Genomic DNA, 23,233 nt, shown 5'->3' with positions numbered 1-23,233 from the left:
TTGTAAAACAGCAACTGGGAAAGAAAAAGAAAGGATGAAACCCACCAGAGCCACAGAATGAGACTAAATGAGAGGTGGGGGTAAGACAGAGCCAGAGTGCACAGGCTCCCCTTGGCCTTAACAAAGGTGAAGCAGAAGTCCATTTTGACATGGACAGAAGGGCTGGATGAATGCCCTCAGGGCTGCAGGGTCATTTCCTTTGCTAGCCAAGTTAAATGTGTCAATAAAAGTTAACTAAATATTTCATATAAATTACCTAAACTATCAAAACTACTGTGGCTTTGGAACCACAAGGACTCCGGGAGGCAGGGGTTATGGGGCTGTAACCCCAGGGATGCTCCGGGAGCTCTGGGCTTCCCAGGCCACCTGTCACTGTGGAGACTACCAGAAAGAGTATTTCCTACAGCAGGAAGCTGATTGTGCAGGATGCACACTACTGCAATGGTAAATAGCTGGGAACAGATTCACAGGTTTGTTTGTTTTTAATGTTTATTTTTGTGAGAGAGAGAGAGAGAGAGAGAGAGACAGAGTGTGAGCAGGGTAGCGGTAGAGAGAGAGGGAGACAGAATCCAAAGCAGGCTCCAGGCTCTGAGCTACCAGCACAGAGCCAAATGCAGGGCTCGAACTCACGAACCATGAGATCATGACCTGAAACGAAATCGGACGCTTAACCGGCTGAGCCACCCAGGAGACCCCAGATTCACAGTTCTAAAAAATAAATCATAATAATTCCAAATATGCACTAATTTAAGAGGCTTAATATCCAGGAAGAGTTTTCAGAGCATTAAAATAATGGAGATGAGGGAGGCACTCCGAGGGAGTTTAAAATTATTTTCAGCCACCTGGCATAGGACTCGCTCTTGTACAACTGGCCCATCTTCTCTATCCATTGGAGAAGGGCAGAAAAACCCCACTCTAAAAGCTCTCTGCTGGTAGTTTGCTACCAAATATTTGAAAACAAAACTTAAACTAAACATTTTGGCAGATTCATTTTTAGTTTCCTTTGGTCAGAGAACACTTTGTTCCCGTCATCTTTCTGCACTTAGGTACCTATTTCCTTTACAAGACAATCTAAGAATAACAATCTCTTGATGACTTGTTTAATAAAATTGGGGACAACAAATATTTTAGTTTTCTCTGCTATCTCTTTATTTGCACTTTATCAAGTGGTTCCCATTGGGCTTATTTGCCCATCCGTTTGTTCATAAAAATGTGTGCCTTCACAAAGCTTAGTCTCACTTAGTTTTGTTCAACAAAGATTAACCAAAAAACAACAAAAACCCCAAAAACAAAAACAAAGATGAACTGGACACCAGATCTATGCCAAATGTTGCACTAAACACTAAAGAAAGTGAGAGTGAATAAAATCCAAACTCTGTCCTCAGAGCATCCACAATCCAGAAGGAAATTCATGGAGATGACACATACCTGAAATAAGCCACATAGAAACAGTGCATTCAAACAGAACTTTTGGAAGCATGATCAAGGAGGCTACAGGTAAATCGTGAGTGATTTTGAAAGATGATGAAGACTAGGTTAACAGGGTGGGGAAGAGCATTGCAGGCATGCAAAACAGAACAAGAACAGGCACAAGAGACATGGAACATGGCTATGAATTGACACTGCTAACACAGAAGAGATGTGGGGGGAGCACATGAGGCAGGAGGTCTGACTATTGGGGGGACCATGGTTAGCTCATGATTGACCTTGCTCAGGTTAGCTTCCTCTTACACGGAAAAAAGAAAACTTGATAGATCACTGTGAACACAAGAGGTCAAAAGTGATGAGAATTTTTAAAAAATTTTTTTTCTTGATTTTTGAGAGAGAGAGAGAGAGAGAGTTTGAGCAGGGGAGGGTCAGAGAGAGAGGGAAACACAGAATCTGAAGACAGACTCTAGGCTCTGAGCTAGCTACCAGGACAGAGCCTGATGCGGGGCCCGAACCCATGAACCATGAGATCATGACCTGAGCCGAAGTTGGACATTTAACTGACTGAGCCACCCAGGCACCCCAAGAATTTTTTAATCCTTAAAGGACTGGGCAATTGGGAGTTTGTTTACCTTAAGGGGAAGTACTTTCAGTACAGAGAGGGGCTAGAAACCATAACATAGAGAATTAAGGAAATAACTGAAGACTGAGTATAGGCCATGCCTTTGAGAAGCTCAGATGAAAGCAGAAAAGACAGGACAGGTGATGAAGCAACACCAAGTGCTCAGAAAGAGAGTTTTGGATCTTGTTCTTTTTTAAAAAGGACAAAAGAGAAATGGATGGGCTGAATTTGGGGGTGAGGTAGGTGGAGGAAGTTAACAATATACCAACAAAACAAGTCTAAAAGGAAAAGCTCCTGAATAGCTTCAAAGAATCCCTTAGGATTACTAGCTTTCTCAATTTTTGCAAGTTTGTTTATTTTTTATCTTTTTTTTTTTTTTTTTGAGAAGAGAGAGCAGGGGAGGGGCAGAGGGAGAGGGAGAAGGAGAAGCAGAAGGTGGGGGGGAGAGGGGAAGAGGGGAGAGGGAGGGAGAGGGGGGGGGAGAGAGAGAGAGAGAGAGAGAGAGAGAGAGAGAGAGAGAATGAATCTCAAGCAGGCTCCATGCCCAGGTCAGAGATCAATATCCATGCGGGGCTCAATCTTATGACTGTGAGATTATGACCTGAGCCAAAATCAAGAATCAAATACTTAACTGAGCCACCCAGGTGCCATTGTTTGTTTTTTTAAAGCCCATTTAACTTCTGCTTTGTGGACTCCTCTAACATCATCACCAGAAAGCTTCTTTTTTAGAGAAATCCCCACTGGGGCGCCTGGGTGGCTCAGTCGGTTAAGCGTCCGACTTCAGCTCAGGTCATGATCTCATGGTTTGTGGGTTCGGGCCCCGCGTCGGACTCTGTGCTGACTGCCAGCTCAGAGCCTGGAGCCTGCTTCTAATTCTGTGTCTCCCTCTCTCTCTCTGACCCTTCCCTGTTCACGTGGTCTCTATCTCTCTCTCAAAAATAAATAAAACATTAAAAAATTTTAAAAAAAAGAAAGAAAAATCCCCACTATACCCAAATCCTGCCAGATTCTTAGCCATCTTAGGTAGCTGGGACTTTAGTATGTTTTATTTTCTAAATCTTTCTGATCTTCAGCATAAGTGTACCCCAATAAAACATAATTACTCTGGGAAAGTATATAAGTGTGTTATACATAATTTTCCCTCCAGGAATGATTAAATAAATGAATCAGTGAAGGTCTATTAATAAGCTTCTTTCTAAAGAATTGTTATTTAAAAATACAAGTGATAGGCATTCTGAATTTTTAAAAATTTCCAGCTGAAAATCAGCAAGAAACCTGTAATCCCATGTAGTTTCCATGTAGAAGCATTTTCCTGTTTTATTTGGTAAGCTAGCATGTAAACAGATGTTACCAAAAGCTTTTCATATCTGAAACACATCATATTGGGGCACCTGGGTGGCTTAGTTGGTTAAGTGTCTGACTTCGGCTCAGGTCATGAGCTCATGGTTCATGGGTTCAGACCCCGCGTCAGGCTCTGTGCTGGCAGCTAGCTCAGAGCCTGGAGCCTGTTTCAGATTCTGTGTCTCCCTCTCTCTCTGACCCTTCCCTGCTCATGCTGTCTCTCTTTCTCTCTCTCAGAAAAAATAAAAAGAAAAAAGAAACACATCATATCATATTAGAGCCACAGCCATAGGGGGAAGCTGTGGCCAACAGATTTAGCAAGTAGGTTAAGCCTGAGGGTGCACCTAACGGTGTTTATTTTTTCTGGGCCATTTTCCCATGCTATGTAGATAGATAATTTTTTAACAAAATTTAATTACTTCTAGGTAGTTGTATAACCTGCCTTTTTGCTAAATACCTCATGAAAACTTTCTGTACCAATAAATTCATATCTACATAATAATCATTTTTAAGGTTTGTAAAGTATTCTATTAAGCAAGCTTTTGCCGCTGAAGTCATGAACGACAGCTATCTCACCCACAAAACATGTCAGGGACATTGTCCAAGGGAATATCATCAAGCTAGACAGTCTCATCTCCTATGGCATATCTAATTTCATTTATCACAAGGTATGCATACCTGCAATTTTATCTCACTTCACCTCCCCTGACCATTATGTAATGTACCTTAGTGGATGCCTTCTTGGGAGGAAGAGTAAGGAAAATAAATGAAAAAATTTCAGAACAGGTCTGTGGAATTATGGTTTGCCAGTTCATCAATTTAAGCACTCCGAGTGCAAACCTTGACTGCAGCTGATAAGTCCATTATCATAACACACCATGCCACAGTTTCACAGCCTACCATGAACCACCCTATTTCTCTGTCTCTCGACTGCATACTAAACTACACCCAAGTGGGGCTCCTGGGTGGCTCAGTCAGTTAAGCGTCCAGCTTTCAGGTAATGATCTCACGGTTCGTGGGTTCAAGCCCTGTGTTGGGCTCTGTGCTGACAACTCGGAGCGTGGAGCCTGCTTTGGATTCTGCATCTCCCTCTCTCTCTGCCCTTCCCCTGCTCGTGCTCTGTCTCTCTGTCTCAAAAACAAATGAACATTAAAAAAAAAAAATTGTTTTTAACTACACCCAAGTGTAATTATGTGGCATATCAACTCTTTTTGGTAGAAGATTTTTTAAAAAATCCAACACTGCCAAGTGAAATGTGAATTCAGACTCCTCGTCAGTCCTTGGATCATGCTTTTAGTGGGGCACTGCTTCCCCCTTCACTTACCACAGCACTTTGCTTCACCTTAAGAGCATGACAGACATTAAAATATCTAACCCAACTTCTTTACTTCGTTATAGTGACACCAAAGATGTCTAAAACTGTGGCTCCATGTTACCAGTGAGTACAGCCTCAGAGCTGTCTATACTGTCTATTAAAGTACTATATTGCATATGAGGCACGTTTAATGTTGGACAAAGCATTCATTTTCTCATCCACAGCCAAAGAGTAGCAAATATGGCCGCCCCTCCTGCACATGGCCTACTGGACATAAACACAGCACCAGATAGTTCAGATCTAAATGCTCTAGCCCAAGAATTTTATGATTTTGATGAAAAAATATTTAAGAAAAAAATTAAGAACATACTACTATTTAAAAAAAAGCAAACATACACACATACACAAAAAGAAAACACTGCTATTTAGACTTAAGTACCTCTTTATGTGAAAATATTTCTAAGCACTTCTTCCTTGATTTGCACAGCTTCTTGCCATCCACAAATGTTGGCTTAAGCCAGTTGTTTATATCCTATGAAATCAGGCATTCTGAAATATATATATATTAAGAAAAGTACTTTCCATGCACTTTCAGCAATCACGAGAACAATGAAAAAAAGCCCAACATTTACTATACCCTTTACTTCAATAGCTTCCAGAGAGAGTTCCATTTTTACTCCCCCTCTCAACTCCTTCACAAACAAATTTGCATCCACCCCTACCTTTCCATGTGGCCAGATTCTATTTGGAAAGATCTCAAGGCTTTAATGTCACACTCACTCAAAATTCGGGAAGTAGATACATTTGCTCTTGAGTTGATGTTCCCCAAAAGCAAGTCTTCCCACGCTGGGATTAACAATCTTCTAAAGCCTAGTAACCACCCTCTGAAATAGACATACTGACACTTATCTCTGTTTACAGGACATGAAACTGAGGTGACTCGCTTGAGTTTCCATGGCCCAACATGCCAAGTCATATTTACCGTACCCCCAATCTGTTGAGTCATGCTATCTTTACTGAAAAATGTGTATACTTCATGTCAACAGTATATGACATCATGCACAAATCATAGAATTACAACTTACTAAAGTAATCAAAAATGATTACAGCCAAAACGTGCCTTGTAACCACATCCAGGTAATTGAACCACAAAACTAAGCAGCAGGGCTGGTCTAGTCACCAAAGGGGCAAAAATAGCTTTTAACTTCTTCTCACCAAAAAGCAATGGATATTGGTCTCTTGACCAGACTAGTTTTCATCAGAAGAAAATCATATATGCATGCTATCTTTCAACTGTGAATACATAAGTTTAAGGTCGTTACTCAGCTGTTTTCAGAACAGATTACTCCATTCTCTCTCCTCCTGAACCCTACAAAAGCTATCAAGTGAAAGGAAGGCCTCACTATGAACAAACTACTAGTTCATCAATCTGCAAGCAGCCTTATAGCAGAATTCACGAACCATTTTGGCACATAACCAGGGATTTCCAGAATGTTAAACATCAGCTACACAGAAAAGCTGCAAAGTTTCCAGGTCACGAGCCTCTTCCTCATTCAGTGCTTACGGTGGTATCGCCCAGCAGTAACATGTGCCGGTTTCTAAAACCAAACTGCCTGGAGGTAAATCAGAATTGACACTGCTACTCTGTGTGACTGTGGGCAAGTTACTTTGGTTCTCTGGGTCTCCACTGCCTCATCCATAAAAAGGAGTAATACAGAGCCCCCAACTCCCAGCTCATAGGGCTGCTAACAAATGGAGACAATGTGGGTAATAAGTGTTTAGCACAGTGCCTGGCACCTAGAAAGCACTTAGTAAATATCCATTTACTATAGCTTCTACTGCCACCGCTACTACTACTACCATCACCACCCAGGGAGCACGGTAGCATTAAGTACAGCAGGTTGACTTGCTTTTAACTTTGTTAAGTAGATTTGATCTCATTGTTTTTGGTCCCAGGACTATCCCAACTAATGCCAATTAATGATTCAGGCAGTAAAAATGTCTGACACTTCTAATGCCATTCCTCCTTAACTGGAAGGTCTTTCCCTTTCTTCTCCACCTGTCTAAATTTTATGTATTCTTCAACATCTTGCTCAGAATATACTTCACAGATACCTCCTGCCATAATGGTCCATTTCGTTTGAGCTGAGCTCATAGTATCTATTGCCTAAAATTTCCAGTGGGCAATTAATCACTCACATGTTAGCATGGTAACATTTTTGTCCCACATGCCATTATTATTTAACTTTGGCCCAGTAATGTGATTTTCATATGTTTATATCTCATGGCCTTAGATCGTATAGCTCTTAAGGGTAAGGACCATATCATAATGTTTTGTTGTCTCTATCAAGGACTGGACCTTTGCATATAATCGGCACTCTATTAATGTGCTAATCAATGAGTTTTCTAATCACTTTTGATTGTGCATATCAAATGGATTTTACAAAATAAAAAAACCCACTTTAATTAATAAACTGAAATCAGAATACTTGTGAACAAATATGCTTCATAGCTACCACTGAAATGCGTAATTATGTCTACCTCTCCATGGAGATTCTCAAAATAAGAGATGAAATGATAGAGCAACGAATCAGGAGCAGTCAGAATTATCTGCTACCTAACACAAGTTAAATTCTTATGCAAAAACTATTGCCACAACAAATATAATGCTTAGTATTTTAGTATTCGTATTAATACCTCACATTTTATACGCAAGAGCTAATAATTTATGCCATGCTTCAGAACAACAGGCAGTTTAGTAATGAAAGATGAATATACGTGCCTTTCTGGTGAGAATGTAAATGGTACAGCTGCTGTGGAAAACAGTTCCTCAAAACATTAAACTTATAATTTACCATATGATCCAGCAATCCTTTTGGGGATATATAAAAAAAGAACTGGAAGCTTGGACTTGAAAAGATATTGGTGTATCAGTGTTTGTAGCAGTATTATTCACAATAGCCAAAAGATGGAAATGACCCCAATATCCATGGATGGATGAATGGCAAAGCAAGAGGTGGTGTATATACAGATAATGAAATATTACTCAGCTTCGAAAAGGAAGGAAATTCTGACACGTGCTACCACATGGGTGGACTCTGAAGACATAATGTTAAGTGAAAGAAGCCAGATACAAAAGGACACATACCACATGATTATTACACTTATATGAGGGATCTAGAGCAGCCGAAATCACAGAGAAAAGAAAGTAGGATGATAGTTGTCAGGGCCTGGGGAGAGTGAAGCATGAAGTTTCCTGATTTATGGGGACAGAGTTTCAGTTTGGGAACATGAAAAAGTCCCAGAGATGGATGGTGCTAATGGCTGTACAATGATGTGGATGTACCACTGAACTATATACTTTAAAATGGTTAAAACTGCACTTTATGTTATATTTTACCACAATATAAAATATTTCAAAAAATTATGGGATAAAATATATGCCACACATATATAAAGATGAACATAGGGCAAGTCCCAAATTTCTGCTTATTTTCTGAGCGTGTTGCTCAGCACAGTTACCAAATTAGTGCCAACAATTCACTTAAGAATGGAAACAGTGAGTAAAGGATAAACTAGCCAAGTCTCAATAAATCCATTTTCTGAGAGGTTTGATTTATGAAGTACACAACCTTCATTTATCTCTTTCTTGGATTTCTTTACTAATAACGTTCGTGTGGAGAAATAGCACTAACGGATAAGGGACTAATAGAGTTAGCATTTTAAAAGCCTCCAAAGGGCACTTACCTTTAATTACTTATGCCTTAAAAACTTATGCCTTAAATTACTAACAGTGCCTAGGAGAAAATACAGCCCTCGCACAAGAGTCACAAGAATAAGGATTTAGTAATTTACATTTGTTTTCAACATTTTAAGAGCTGAAAGTGTACAATTCTCTCCTAAAATTCTTTGCCCATTTAACTACGAACTAAATAACAATACTGTGATAATTAAGTACAAACCTCAAATACGAAGTGTTTTTACTGAGATGGTGGCATCTGACAACCAGAACTTAGTACCTGAGAGACCCTTTGTATTATGTTATTCTCTTAAAATGTTACGAAGACACGTGCAGGCATGGGCGAGAAGATAAAGGACTGAAGGTAAGGGTTTCTTGAAAAACTGCGTCTCTCACAAGATTTCATAGCACAGTCAAGCGTCATTACCATAGAACTCATTATTGGCAAATTCACCTACTCAATAAAGTTTGTTGTAGCCCCCAATCCATACTTGCCACTCGCTCACAATCACATGCAGACACTAATCTGAATCGCCCACCGTGCACGTTTCCAGCTGAGACAGAACAGGGTAGCGCTCTACCATCCTGTTTCAGCTCTCACACCGTAAATGGGCCCTTTGTGCAATTTCTTTGTGCGATCTAGCTCCATGTTTTTCATATTCTTCTGTTTTCACTAGCAAGATGGCTCTAAGTGTCCTGCGGAAGTTCTGTCTGGTGTTCCTACCCAGTAACCTGTGATGTGCCTTATGGAGAAAATATGTGTTAGACCAGATTTATTCAAGCGTCAACTGTACTGCTATCCACTCTGAACTCAAAGTTAATAGATCAACAATATATGCTGAATAAAGTGTCTTTAAACAGACACACATATAAAACAAGGTTATGTATGGATCGGTTGACAAAAATGTGATCAGAACTGGTAGGAACCTAACCCCATATCTCCTGTAGGAGCAATGCTTCTACATTCATTCATTCAGTATTCATGGCAACTCTATATAAGTACCATAAATAACAAGAATCAAGTGTACTTTGTTAAAGAAAACAGCTGGGGTGGGGGGGTTGGGGAAGTGGCCGGGAGGGAGGGGGATGGAGATCAATGGAATAGTAAAGAAGGTCTAGAAACAGGCCCACGTAAATACAGCAGAAAATGGCAAGGAGATCAGTAAGAAAACGTGAAACTTGAGTAACTGGTCCTGGGACAAGTGATTATCAATATGAGAAAGGGAAAATGAATTTTTACGTCACAACATAGAAAAAGTCAACTCAAGCTTTATCTTTATGAAAAGAAAAGTTATTTTTTCTAATAGGAGAAGAACTTAAAAATCCTCATTTAGGGAAATATTTCATAAACATAGAGAACCCATAAAGGAAAAGTTGGCCAGTAAAAGAAAAAGCTTTTGATCATCGGGAGACATTAAATATGAAAAAACACAAGCCAGAAACTGGAAAAAGATGCTTCCAACACATGTAATTAGTATGGAGAACTCCTGAAAATAATGAGAAAAACAATCCAATAGAAAAATGATAGAAGATATGAACACGTTATTTAACGGAAGATAAAATTCCAATGACTAATACATATATGTAAAAGACGTTCAAACTTAATAATATTCAGAAACAAACATTAAAATCTCCATGGAATACTATTTTATATAAATTAGCAAAACTTAAAAACTTTGACACCATCAAAGTATTAGAGAAAATGTGGAAGAATAGAATCTCTTCCCTTGGTAACAAGAGTGCAAATACCTTAACAAAAACTGGTACAAATACCCTGGAAAACACTTTATCACCATCTAGTTAAGTCAAAGATGCACACACCCTGTGATACAGCAATTCTACTTCTCAGTGTAAATTCTATAGGAACTTGTACCAGTGTACCAGAAGACAAGCATGAGAGTGTTCACAATAATGGGTGAAATTCTGAAAACCCTGACCAAATAAAGGCCTTTACACCCAAGAACAAGCTTGGATAAATCAGGCTATATTCATAAAATGCAATGTTACACAGCAGTGGAAACTAATTAATTGATAGTTCTCTATGGTTTTCTCATCAACATGAATGACTTTGAAAATCAAGAAACTGAAGACACAAATAAGTGGAAACATATTCCATGCACATGGATTAAAAGAATGAATAATATTAAACTGTTCATACTACCCAAAGGAATACAGCTTCAATGAACTACCTATCAAAATTCCAATGGCCTACTTCACACAACAAATAATTCTGAAATTTGTATGGAACTACAAAAAACCTGCAATAGCCAAAGCAACCTTGAGAAAGAAGAAGAAAGCTGGAAATAGCATGCTACCTGATTTCAAACTAGATTACAAAGCTACAGAGATCAAAACAGTATGGTAGAGATAAAGGGGATTAAGAGTACACTTATCCTTATGGGCACTGAGAAATGTACAGAATTGTAGAATCATTATGTTGTACATGTGAAACTACCATAACACTGTATGTTAATTATACTTCAATTTTTAAAAAATAATTTGAATTTGGTACAAAAACAGATACACAGATCAGTGGGACAGAACTGAGAGACCAGAAATAAACTCACACATACAAGGACAATTAATCCATGACAAAGAAGCAAACAACAGAGGACAGCCCTCAATAAATGGTGCTGGGAAAACTGGACAGCTACATGCAAAAGCAAGAAACTATATCACTATCTTATTATTCAAAATGGATTAAAGGTTTGATTGTAAGCCCTGAAACCACAAAATGCCTAGAAGAAAACATAGATGGTAAGCTCCCTGACTTAGTCTTAGCGATGTCTTTGTGGATCTGACTCCAAAGGCAAGGGAAACAAAAGGAAAAATAAGCAAATGGGACTATGTCAAACTAAAAAGCTTATGCACAGTCAAGGAACTCATCATCAAAACGAAAAGGCAAGCTCCTGAATGAGAGAAGATATTTGCAAACACACATATGACGACGGATTAATACCCAAAATATTCAAAGAATTCACACAACTCAACAACAACAAAAAATCCAATAACCCGATCAAAAAACGGGCAGAAGAGTAAATAAACATTTCTCCAAAGAAGACATACCATATGGCCAACAGGCACATGAATGCTCATCATTACTATTAGAGAAATGTAAACAAATCAAAACCACAATGAGATATCATTTAACACCTGTTAGAATGACTATTATCTCAAAAGGAAAAGAAACAAGTGTTGAAGAGGATGTGGAGAGAAAGGAGCCCTCATACACTGTTGGTGGGATTGTAAATTATTGCAGCCACATGGAAAACAGTCTGGAGGTTCCTCAAAATATTAAGAAAAGGACCACCATATGATTCAGTGATCCCACTTTTGGGTATTTATCCAAAGAATACAAATACACTAATTTGAAAATATATGTACCCTTATGCTCAGTGCAGCATTATTTTCTATAGCCAGTATGTGGGAACTACCTAAGTGTCCATCGACAGATAAATGGATAAAGATGTGGTATTATGTATACAATGGAATACTATTTAGCATAAAAAAGAATGAAGTCTTGTCATCTGCGAGAACATGAATAGACTTAAGGGTATTACGTTAAGTGAAATAAACCAAACACTGTATGATTTCACTCAAATGTGGAATCTAAAAAAGAAAACAAAACAAAAATAAATTTATAGATACAGAGGATTGTGTTTACCTGAGAGGGGTTGGGAGGGATGAGTGAAGGGGGTCAACTGATTTGTGATGGATGGTAACTAGACTCATGGTAGTGACCACTCTGTAGTGAATGCAGATGAAAACTACAAAGCTGTATACCGGAAACTTATATTTAAAACAAAACAAAACAAAGCCAAAAAACTCTGTTGAAAGGATAGATAATTATAAAAATATTTACAGTAAATTCCACTTCTACAAAATTCAAAACCATGGAATTAATTGTATTGTTTAGGGTCACATAATTATGAAATAAAAACGGTCAAGAAATTAAAAAATAACAAACACAAAATTCAGGGTTGGGGCATCCTTGGGGGGAGGGATGTATCATCGGAGAGGGGCACACAGGGGGCAAAAACAGAACTCTCAGTTCTTTCCTAACTTGCTCTTCCTCCACCAGCCCCCACCTCTGGAGCTCTATTTCTCTCTTCCTCTCACATTCCCAAGAAATTAATCAGCAAGGTCTCTCAACAGTCCAAAGAGTCCAATTTCATTCAATTCTTTCTGTCTCCATTACTTTACTCTGGTTTAAGCCTCCATCAACCACTCACTAGTCTTGCTGCAATATCTTCCTTCCTGACCTCCCACGACTGATACAATCCCTTCTCTACAAGGAAGCCAAGCCATCTTTTCAAAATTTAAGTCAAATCATGTCCCTTAAATTCTCCAAAGGCAAATCCAATCTCTTTATCATGGTCTTCAGGGCTTCCTTTAATCTGTTCTCTGCTCACCTTGCTCACCATACCTCCTCCCACCCACTAGGTTTCAGCCAGCCTGGCTTTCTGCTTCTCAGAACTGCCCAGCTGATTCCTTCTTAAGGCATTCACAGGAACGCCTTTTACCTGGCTCTTGGCTTTGCTGGCTTCATCTCGGCATCCAAGCCTCAAACAAATTTAAACACAAATGTTACCTTCTCCATGAGCTGCCTCTGACCAACCCATCAAAAATAGACCATTGCTGCCATTAATCACTTACTACTTCAGCCTCTTCCATTCTTTATAACACTTATTACTACATGCTAATTTAGTGCTTAAGCCCCTCTCCTAAGTCCCACAAAAGTTGAGATTTGCCAGTCTGGCTCAGTGTTATGCAGAGGAGTACCTGGCACAGGGCAACAGGTATTTGTTGAATGAATGAAAAAGTGAATTTTATTTTGATTAAACACGATGTAATATCTTCTAGCAATGAAATGAAAATCAAGTATACCAGGGATGAGTATGACAGAATCAAAAGAAATTTTGAAAATCACTAGAAAAGCATTAACCTCAGAAGAACTTTGAATAATCCTTTTCTTGGGGCACCTGGGTGGCTCAGTTGGTTAAGTGTCCGACTTTGGCTCATGGTTCATAGGTTCAAGCCCCGTGTTGGGCTCTGTGCTGACAGCTTGGAGCCTGGAGCCTGCTTTGGATTCTGTGTCTCCCTCTCTTTCTGCACCTCCCCTGCTTGTGCTCTCTCTCTCTCTCCCTCAAAAATAAACATTAAAAGATTTTTTAAAATAAAATAAATAATCCTTTTCTTAACAGTGCTAGTAACAGATCACATTCCTAAGGCCCATTAATGAATTATTAGAAGTTTCACACAGCCAGTTTTGGAAGTGTGTCATCTTGCTTACATCTGTGTCTAGAAGAGCACTGTGATCAAGAGCATGGGGCTTCAGTTCGGCCTGAGTTCAATTATGAATCAGCACTGGAATTTGCACAAGTTACTTACCTCCTTATGCTTTCTCATTTGTAAAATGGAAATATTAATAGCTGTTCTGTGGTCATTAGAGTCACTGTGAGGATTAAATCGAAGTTTTTAAAGCATCTGGTTGTGTCTGGCATGTAGTAAGTGGTCAACAGACCATCGTCATGATTATGGATGCCGAGAATAGGAAAGTCCAGACAAATGGGACAGCTCAGAAGAGTCAAATACCTCCAAACAGTCTTCGCCTCTGGCACAGGTGGGCTAACTACACACGATGCCTCTGGAACACATGTCAGGACTCCATCCGTCCCCTCCAAAAGAAGTCAAATGTACACAAAGGTAGGTGTAAGGCGGGGAAAAGCACTCCGAGAACACCAAAGGAGTGACTCCCTTCCCCGAGCTTGGCCACACATGAAACCAAGTCTTAAGACAGTCACAGGAATCCCCAGATGAAAAACAAGGGGAAAGCATGTGGCAAGGCCCAAGTATGTCAAAGTGAGAAACTGTGTTGGCTGGGTGGGTGTGGCAGGGCTAGAAGATGGTGCTGGGCGGGCAGGACCAGATGGAATGGCATATGGGGCTAAGGCCCTCTGTTTAAAAGTTTGCATCTTTCTTTAGGCAAAGGGGAGGTTAACGGGAAAAAAACTTAACATGCCAAGTGGATACCAAGCCTTCCAGAGAAGGCAAAACACCTTTATGACTTTAAACACCATACAGGTCCACTGTTAGTCTAAAATGGAAAATAAATGTTTCACTACTTCCATAACCACTGATACCATGCTGATCATTATGACCACAGCAGATAGAATCTATTGAGTTTACTATCTGCCTTGCACTGTGTTGTTTTACACTTACCTCGTTCGGTTCTCACTTTCCCTTATGAATGATACTATTATTATTGCCATTTTATAGATCGGAAGACCAAAGCAAAGTTATGTTCAGATGGCTAGTGAGTGAAGGCAACAGAATTCAAATCTAGGTTGCCTGACTGCTAAGCCCTAAAGTTAAACCAATCCCGGGGCGCCTGGGTGGCTTAGTCGGTTAAGCGTCCGACTTTCGCTTAGGTCATGATCTCGCAGTTCGTGGGTTCGAGCCCCACATCGGGCTCTGTGCTGACAGCCAGCTCAGAGCCTGGAACCTGTTTCAATCTGTGACCCCCTCTCTCTCTGACCCTCCCCTGCTCACGCTGTCTCTCTCTCTCTCTCCTATAAATAAATAAAAATAAATAAATGTAAAAAAAAATTAAACCAATCTATTCAGTTCATTTACATCATTTGCTCAAAAATGTGTTACCTACTATAAAGCATCAAACTGGATGCTTTATATCTATATATATAAAGAATATATATATACATGTATATTCGATATATATAAAGAATCACGTGATTCTCAAATTTTACTATACAGAAAACTCACCTAGGCAAGTCCCAAGATTCTGATTCAGCAAGTCTAGTGTGGAATTTTCGGAGACCTGCAATTTTAATCATAAATTCAGTCAATTCTGATTCACTTGGTGCATGAACTCTGATAAACCCTGTGCTAGGTATCCTAGAGATTCGAGGATATTTGAGCCTCCTGAATTTATAATCTAAAAGGGGTTAAAAAAAAAACCAACACAAATAATACAAAGCAATGTAGGAAAAGTAGTACAGACAATACAGGCAAGAAAGACTTCAAGGAAGAAGGGTCATCTGTAATAAAATGATGAGTAGGAATTTATGAAGAACACATTTCCCAGACTTTTAGGAATAATGTTAAGCAAGAAAGTACAATGAGTAGACAGCTTGGCAGGAACAAAGGATCTGCATTTAGGAATGGAAAAACAGTGGCAGGATAAAAGTAGAGGCTCCCGAGTACCGTCAATGTCAACTCGAAACAGTATAGGCTTTATTCGGTGCTGGCACTAGGAAGTTCATGGTTTTTGAGGAGAGCAGTGATAAATTAGGGCATTGTTCTTTGCAAGAGTACTTTGATGAAGCTATGTGAGATCAAGTAGAATGAGAATAAAAGACAATGGGAAGAGTGAGGCTGTTAGCATTCTAATCTCAAGGAAATCAAAGTCAGGAGAGGGTAATGAAAAAGATTTAAAGGGAGAGGAATGGCAACTCTTAATGACTCATTGCATGTAGGGAAAAGGCAACAATCACGGCTGATTTCTTCACTCCTGAGGTCCTCACGTATCATTGACAGTTTCATGTTTCTTGATGGAACTTCTTATATAGCTGACTAGACTAAATCTATAAAGAGTTCACTTACTTAAAACACAGGCCACAATTAAGAGGTCAATAAATAGGCCTCTGACTGGCCAAAATACATGTCATAGTTCATATGCTAAAAAAAAAATTAGTATACATACAATATATATACATATATAATTGAAAGAACATTATTCAGAGCTGCACAGTCCTATTTTACACAAAATTTTAACAAATGTAAGCATCTAATTTCCAAACCCACAGCAGTTTGGAAACAAAAATTAGAAGGGGAAAGGAGCCTGCTATAGGTGGACACGCCAAAGAGTCTGAGGTTCAAGAGGAAAAATGAAAACTATAAAAAAGCACACACAATCACTCAGGGTAAATTCTCCACAACTGTTTATTGACAGGTACACATGATTCCCAGGAAAACAAAATTAATGAGACTCTTCCTTCATGTTCCAACCAACTACCACAGAAAGAAAACTTTTAAACATTCTTTAAAGCCCAAGATTTCAAAACAAATATTTACCTGATGAAAAGATCGTTTGTAAGGAATATCTGATACATGCCAACATAGACCCTCTCACCAGTACCCAAGATATGATCAATCAATCAATCAAGATATAATTTATAACACACAAAGTGTGAAGCTGATTAAGAATGCTTTCAGAAGGCTTCTCATCAAGAATATGGCCCCAAGGATGAAGTTTAATTTGGGCAATTCTTTTCTGATGGCTGTGACTTGGAATTCCAAGTTCCAAATAATATGAAGGCATCCTCAACAAAAATTAACACCAATAAACCGGTCTTAAATACAAACCCTCTCAATTTACCTACTGAAAGCAGGCAATATTATTCGACAGTCATCATCCTGTAACAACAGAATGGGTGACAACCTTTAAGAAGACTTTTAAACAGAGCAACACATGAAGGTCTCTCTGTTCACCAATACTCATCAATGTTCATTATGATACTTTTCCTATGAAGACCTCATCTATTTTAGAAACAGGTGAAAACATTTTCATGGGAAGAATTAAGATGTTAACTCATCCAAAGTTAAACTCAGATTTACGACTTAAGTTTAAAGTACATACTAAAGCCATGCACCTCAACCTTTAATTATGTAAAACTATTATACCACATATTATTGAAGTAAGAAGAGTTCAGGTTTCATCTTGAGATTTTTTAACTATGGCAGAAAAGCAAACCAGGATATCTTTTCAACACTATAACATTAAGTGTGTTGTAGGGATAAATCAATTCAATGGGATTAGGCCTCTTACTTTGTTTGATATAGCGAAGGACAGAGAAAACTAAAGCATACATTTAACTTCAGAAATTTCATAAAATGATCAGGCCACAGTAAGCTATCAAAGATTAAGATTATGGTTCAAAACATCAAATATGCTACATGTTATAAACATGTAAACAAATGGAGCAGTCAGTTGCACCTGGTTAGTTTGACCCTGCCCCCTCCCCATCCACCTACCCAAACCCATCTCCTTATAATCATCCTAGCTCTCCAGAACCAAACAACATGAGGGCACTAACTGAAGCCAAAGAACTGTGCCTTGGGACAGTGTTCTTCAAGCGGCAGCTTGTGACCCATAAATCAATTTGGTGGATTTCGGTCAGCTTATTTTCACGAAAGTGAGTGGAACAGAAGGGGAATAGAAATTATCAGACTGTAACACATGTAATAAGGGTAGACAGTGCTCTGTGAAACTCTGTATTCATATACAGGTATGTAATAGATCCTAATGTAAAAAGTACTTAATAGAGGGCATGATGTAAAAAAAAAAAAAAAAGTTTGAAAGCTCTTACCCTACAGATGTAGCTCTAATGCCTCAAGACCCACAGGCTGAGTGTTTTCATTAGTCCTCAGCACCTACAAAGAATCACTTTCCTCAAAATGGACTCTTGGAAACCAATGTAAGGGCTCCAGGGCAACATAAATAGAATGGGGACAGCCCCAGCTAAGCCAGTATCTGGACCTGAAACCAACTTCCCCAAACAACCCTAGGTGGGGCCTACAAACTCCCTGTAACCTAGCAACCTTCAGCAGAGAGCTCCTCCTCCTTCCTCCGCTGGCTGTCAACCATTCAACTCTTCCAACCAACTTTCCTCAACTACAACTTCCAGGATCACTGTGCCTGCCAAGGGAAGCGACGATGCCATCTTCTCGCCTCACCAGTTCCCAGAGTGTCTTCCCAGAACTCTGTACTCCCCGTTCTCAACAAAGAACGAAGCTCCCCCATATATCCTTACACGGGCCCCCTCCCAGATCCCAGGGTCGGGTACCCTCCTCCCAGGCCCCATCTCACTCCAATTCCCTCACTCTCAAAGTCTCCCAATTTGAGGGCCAAACGATTCCCCCCAAAGCCCTTATTAAACTACCGCGTCCTTTCATCAGTCCCTAGAAGGGGCAGGCCTAGTATCCCAGGGGCCTGGAGATGCCCGCCTGCTCGTTCCTCCACCAAACCTCCCTGGGGACACGTCCTCTACTTTTTTTTTTTTTTTTTTTTCCCGGGATACAGTGGTTCGGAGACAAAGTTTCCTATTTCCCCAGCATCCCCAGGGTCTTCCATCCCCTACCAGTCTGGGGGCATCGTTCCAACCCCCACGCCCCTGGGGCACGGTAAGGAGCCGGGGGCCTCCCAGGAACTCAGACTCCCCGCCCTCCGCCCCCCCCCCACCCCCTACCCCCCCACTCCCAGCCCTCCGCCTCCTCCCAGCCCAGGGCCTTCCCCGCACCTCCCCAGCCAGGCCTGGCCCCATCCTCCCTCCAGCCGCGGGCAGGTGGCCCAGCCCTCCGCCCCCTTCCCCCGCCCAGGCAGGCCTCGTCCAGCTCCCAGTTCTTGCCGGCGTCTCCCCACGCTGCGCCCCAGCAGGAACGGCCCCTCCGCGCCTCGGCCCCGGAGGGGAGCGCCTGGGGCCTCGGGAAGCCGGCACCGCCGGCGGGCCCGGGCTCCACTCACCCCTCAGCCCGGGAGGCGGGGGAGCTGCTGCGGCGGCTCCTCGGGCTGCGCCTCTCCTCCCCCCTCCCGGCCGCCGCCGCCGCCGCCGCCGCCGCTCGGCCTCCGGCCTGGTCCCGGCCGGCCCCGGCCCGGCTCCTCTTCACCTCGTCCCCCACTCTGGCTGCCGGAGCCCAGTGTCCTGCATTGACCCGGAAGCAGCTTTCGCGGCCCAACAACAACATGTGACCCTGCCGCACGTGTCACGTCCGCTGCGTGGATGGGAGGGGGCGCCGTGGAGCTGGTCCTCCGCTACCGAGCTCGGGTTGCCATGGCGACAGGGCGGTCTGTGCCGGCCTGGTAGTCGCTACAAACACACTGCACCTGCTTTTTCTCTTGGCCCTCTTGAGGAGACACCCTAGGTGCCAAGGAAGAGCAAATTGTCACATCAGAGCGAGGTAGGGGCGGGTCAGAGCAGAACCTGGGCAGCTGGGAGGCTGCTGCCTTGCAGAGAGGAGCACTGCGCTGAACCTTTCCAGACTGACCTGGAATTTTGTCCTGGCTCTGTCACCAGGTTTTTATGTGACCCTGATGAACTCACTTCCTGCCTCTGGCTTCAGGTTCCTCACGAGGCGAGTTCAAGGCTGGAATCTAATAAAATCCCAGGATGCTTTTGCATAAGGATGTGGTAGCACTCCGGCCTTTATTCTGTGTCCTCTTTGCAAGGCTTGTGACATCCTGAGCTTTTCACTGCTCCCAGCACCCAATGGAAAGACCCCAGTTTCCATTCATTGAGCACCTTCTAGGCACTGTACGCAGGCGATTTCTCATGTTTACAGTCGGCAAAAGTAGGCATTTCGTAGAACTGGGAAGTTGACACAGGTTAAGCGATCTGCCCAAGACCACCCAGTTAGGAAAAGTGGTTTGAATCCAGGTCAGTCTGGCGCCAGAGTAAAAGTCCATGCACTTCAGGGGCGCCTGGGTGGCTTAGTCGGTTAAGCGTCCGACTTTCGCTTAGGTCATGATCTCGCGGTTCGTGGGTTCGAGCCCCGCGTCGGGCTCTGTGCTGACTGCCAGCTCAGAGCCTGGAGCCTATTTCGGAGTCTGTATCTCCCTCTCTCTCTGACCCTCTCCTGCTCACGCTGTCCCTCTTTCCTAGAAATAAATTTAAAAAATAATTTTAAAAAAGTCCATGCACTTCAAATTATGACATGTTATTGCTCCAGCTCCATACATCTTATCTGTGGCTCTTGGGCTGTGATTACTCATGCACTTCTTTGTCCATTTCTTCTGCAGGGACATACATGGAATAGGGATGGTGTTGGCTGATCTTGAAGAGAATTCAGCCTTGTATGGATATGGCAGCTGATGTACTAGGAGTCGCAAAGGTCTATGTGCTACACACATGTGTGTGCTTTTATGTGTTGTGTGTCAGGGAGCTGGTGAGGGAGTGTGATATGTATATATGTATGTATGTGTATGTGTATATGTATATGTATATTGGTTCCTAGGGTTGGGGGTGAGGACCCAGTGCTGGCTTATCAGCATCAGCTTCTTGGTACTTAGTTCTCTCATTTGTTTTGTCTTAGCTCATAGGTAGAGCTTAGAGAAGTTGGGGTTGGGGTGGGGGGCGGAGCCCAAAAGAGCTGGTTAAAGAAAATGCTTTGAGGACCAAGGGGAGGGTGAGCCAAGCAGTGTGGCCTAGGCTACTGAGATGGGGACATTCCTCCTCCTTCTGCAAAGAACAGAGCAGCGTCCTCAGAGTACCTCAAAGTAGCCTCAGTGGCAAGGACCGGAGAAGGACAAAGTGATAAATACACAGAGGAGGAAGAACAAAGTGGGTGGTGGGTGCCTGGATGTTTTGTTGATAGACTTCCTTGTGAGCTCAGGTATCACCGGGGACACATAAGAAATACTATGGAGGCTAAGATGTCCTGTGCGCATCTTACCAGAAAAAGGCAAGAAATGTGGATCATTCGTGGACAATGTCTATAAATATATATATGAGTGATGTCTTTGACTGGGTGTGATTAGTTATCTATGTCTTTGTCTCTTTGAGGTATCTTTGAGTCATTTTGCTTTTGTTCCCATCTCTCCCCTCAACTCGTAAAGACAGGATCAACTTCTCCACCCTCCTCCTGTCTATCTGCATAAGGCAGCCAAAATTATGTTTCTAAAACTCCTATCTCATCATGTTATACCCTGGAATGTAAAATCCTTCTGAGGTTAAAATCACACTTATTAACATGCTCCTCAAGGCTTTTTATGGTCTGAAACCCTGCTGACTTCTCCAGGCTCATCTTTTTCCCCTTTTTTTCCCCTTTTGCTTTATGTTCTCTGTTCAACCTGGTAGCTGCTAGCCACATGGGGCTATTTAAATTTAAATTAATTAAAATTAAGTTAAATTATGGGGCAACTGGGTGGCTCAGTTCGTTGGACTTCCGACTTCAGCTCCGGTCATGATCTCGCAGTTCATGGGTTCGAGCTCTGCGTTGGATTCTGTGCTGACAGCTAGCTCAGAGCCTGGAGCCTGCTTCGGTTTCTGTGTCACCTTCTTTCTCTGACCCTCCCTTGCTCACGCTCTCTCTCTCTCTCTGTCTCTGTCTCTCAGAAATAAATAAAACATTAAACAAATTAAGCTAAGTTAAAATCACATTTCCTGAGTGACATGACACTAGCCACATTTCAAGTGCTCAGTAACCTTAGGTGACTAGTGGCTATCATATCGGACAGCACCAATACAGATTATTTTTATCATCACAAAAAATTCTTTTGGGAGTGCTGCTCTATACTTTCAATTCCTCATGTGTGATACATTCTGTGGGAATTCGCTCAGCTAAGCCCTTTGCTTGAGACATTCTTCTTCCAGCTCCTCGAATCTGAAAATTATACACAACTGTATATTTTATTGATTCCTTAATAAGCATGTAAGCCCCAATGAAGGCAGGAGCTAGGTCTGTCTTGTTCCCCATTGATTCTCCATTATCTCTAAAACATTGTCCTGTAGAAGGAGAGAGGAGATGTTGAATGAAAGTGAGAGGCAAGTCTAGAAAGACAAATTTCTGGTCTTTTTATTTTTTTATTTTAATTTTTTAAAAATTTCTGAGAGAGAGAGACACAGCATGAGCAGGGGAGGGTCAGAGAGAGAGGGAGACACAGAATCTGAAACAGGCTCTAGGCTCTGAGCTAGCTGTCAGCACAGAGCCTGATGCAGGGCTCGAACCCACGAACTATGAGATCATGACCTGAGCTGAAGTCAGACGCTTAACTGACTGAGCCACCCAGACACCCCCTGGTTTTTTAAACACTGTGTTGATAATTTAATTGTTTGACCTAGAAACAGCAATTTTGTATGACTCAGCCTAATAGTAAGGAAGAACTTTGGAAGAATTGGAGCTACTTCAGTTGGTTCTAATGAGTTCCCTGTCATGGGGATACATTAACAAAAGAAGAATCTGTTAGAACAATCCGTGAATAATTCCTGGATTGGGTAGACATGTTGACCAGTATAATTCTAAGAATCTAAATCTTTGTTTCTCCACCTGAGTCTTTAATTCAAGGGTTGAGTATGTCCTAACAACAATCACAGCTAACTGAAATCTATGTACCAGTTGGAAAGAGCCTAAGTGTCCATCAATGGACGAATGGATCAAGAAGATGTGGTTTATCTATACCATGGAATACTACATGGCAATGAGAAACAATGAAATCTGGCCATGTGTAGCAACCTGGATGGACCTTGAGGGTGTTATGCTGAGCGAAATAAGTCAGGCAGAGAAGGACAAATATCATATGTTTGCACGTATAGGAGGATTAGGAGGAACTTAACGGAGGAACAAGGGGGAGAAGAAGCGGGGAAATGGTGGGGGAAAGGGAGAGAGGCAAACCATGAGAGACTCTTGAATGCTGAGAAACAAACTGAGGACTGATGGATGTCGGGGGGAGGGGGGAGATGGGCATGGAGGAGGGCACTTGTGGGGATGAGCACTGGGTGTTATGTGGAAACTAATTTGACAATAAACTATTTGTAAAAAAAAAAAAAAAAAAAAAAAATCTATGTACCAGATACTGCTCAAGAGATTTCACCTGGATTATTTCCTCAATCCTCACAGGGATTGGATAAAGTCCGTTTGGTACCATCACATTTACCAAGTGAGACTTTGTTCAAGTAATATACCCAGAACACAGAGCTAGTAAATAAATAGCAGAGGCTGAATTCATATTTAGGCCTGTCTCACACCAAAATCTAAGCTCATAATAACACTGTAA

At 41.5% G+C, this 23,233-nt stretch overlaps 1 protein-coding gene across 2 annotated transcripts in view; it reads right to left on the bottom strand.

Moving 5' to 3' along the window:
* LOC120229614 (tubulin-specific chaperone cofactor E-like protein) overlaps positions 1-19,357 on the bottom strand; it is a 164,415-nt gene extending 145,058 nt beyond the window's left edge. For both annotated transcript variants that reach the window (XM_039228733.1, XM_039228735.1), the window contains exons 1-3: positions 18,989-19,357; positions 17,835-17,898; positions 15,229-15,283 (exon numbers count right to left, since the gene is read on the bottom strand). The gene's annotated coding sequence lies outside the window, so the exon portion shown is untranslated. The remainder of the gene's footprint in view (positions 1-15,228; positions 15,284-17,834; positions 17,899-18,988) is intronic.
* Between the last annotated feature and the right edge of the window lie 3,876 nt (positions 19,358-23,233).

Source organism: Hyaena hyaena, unplaced genomic scaffold (genome assembly GCF_003009895.1).
Source record: "Hyaena hyaena isolate Hyena2069 unplaced genomic scaffold, ASM300989v1 scaffold_34, whole genome shotgun sequence".
In the NCBI taxonomy this organism is placed as follows: Eukaryota; Metazoa; Chordata; class Mammalia; order Carnivora; family Hyaenidae; genus Hyaena; species Hyaena hyaena.
This window is presented reverse-complemented; position numbering and strand designations above follow the sequence as displayed.